Genomic DNA, 877 nt, shown 5'->3' on the forward strand with positions numbered 1-877 from the left:
GTATGTGAAGAAAGGAATTCTTTTATTAACTGCTTACATCAATTTTAAGCATTGACATTGGTTAATTAATAACAGCTTGCTTAAATTTATATTATGTAGTTTGTATGTTAACAATTAGAGTAAAGTGGCAAGTTATTTGTTAAAGTTAAAAGATGGATATTTAATATGGTATAATTATTGTATTGGATTATAATGAACTCAGATGTTATATTATTGACATATAAATTTATGTGATTGACTTTACATGTTTACTATATATAATACTTTACAGTTAATAAATTAGTTGTAGATTCTTAATAAGTTGTGAACTTTCCTTTACATTTGTCTAAACAAATTAATACAAGTTGAAAGAGTAAGATCTGTGAGAGAAATATGACTAGTATGAACTATTAAGATTATATCAGATATTGAGGAGATAATATAATATGTTGATGCAAAGAGGCAACAACAAACGGAGGAAGACTGTGGGACAACCCTGAAAGCTGTGGCTTTGGAAAATTGACCAAATCTGGCATGAGAAACTACTGATTTGACTGGTTGATTATTGCAGGTTGATGTCAATGAAAGTGGGGATACAATGATGATATTGCATGCCTTTCCGGAAAACAGTAATATCATTCAGCAAAATTTACAGTAATGTCTCACAATTTACACACTTATATTAAATCTAGCTTATTCAGATGAGCTGAAACCAAAGGATACTGGCCGTTGCCAACACTATAATGTATGTGTTCCTTCACGTTGGTCGACCTCCCTGTCACCAACCACTATACTTCATGGTGCTTGAGGTTATAGATATATCAATAATAGTACTCGTTTTGATTTAACTGAAAACAGGTCATGAAAAGAATAGTTTGCAAAATGCAGCACAGCTACT

Source organism: Penaeus monodon, chromosome 2, assembly GCF_015228065.2.
Source record: "Penaeus monodon isolate SGIC_2016 chromosome 2, NSTDA_Pmon_1, whole genome shotgun sequence".
NCBI lineage: Eukaryota > Metazoa > Arthropoda > Malacostraca > Decapoda > Penaeidae > Penaeus > Penaeus monodon.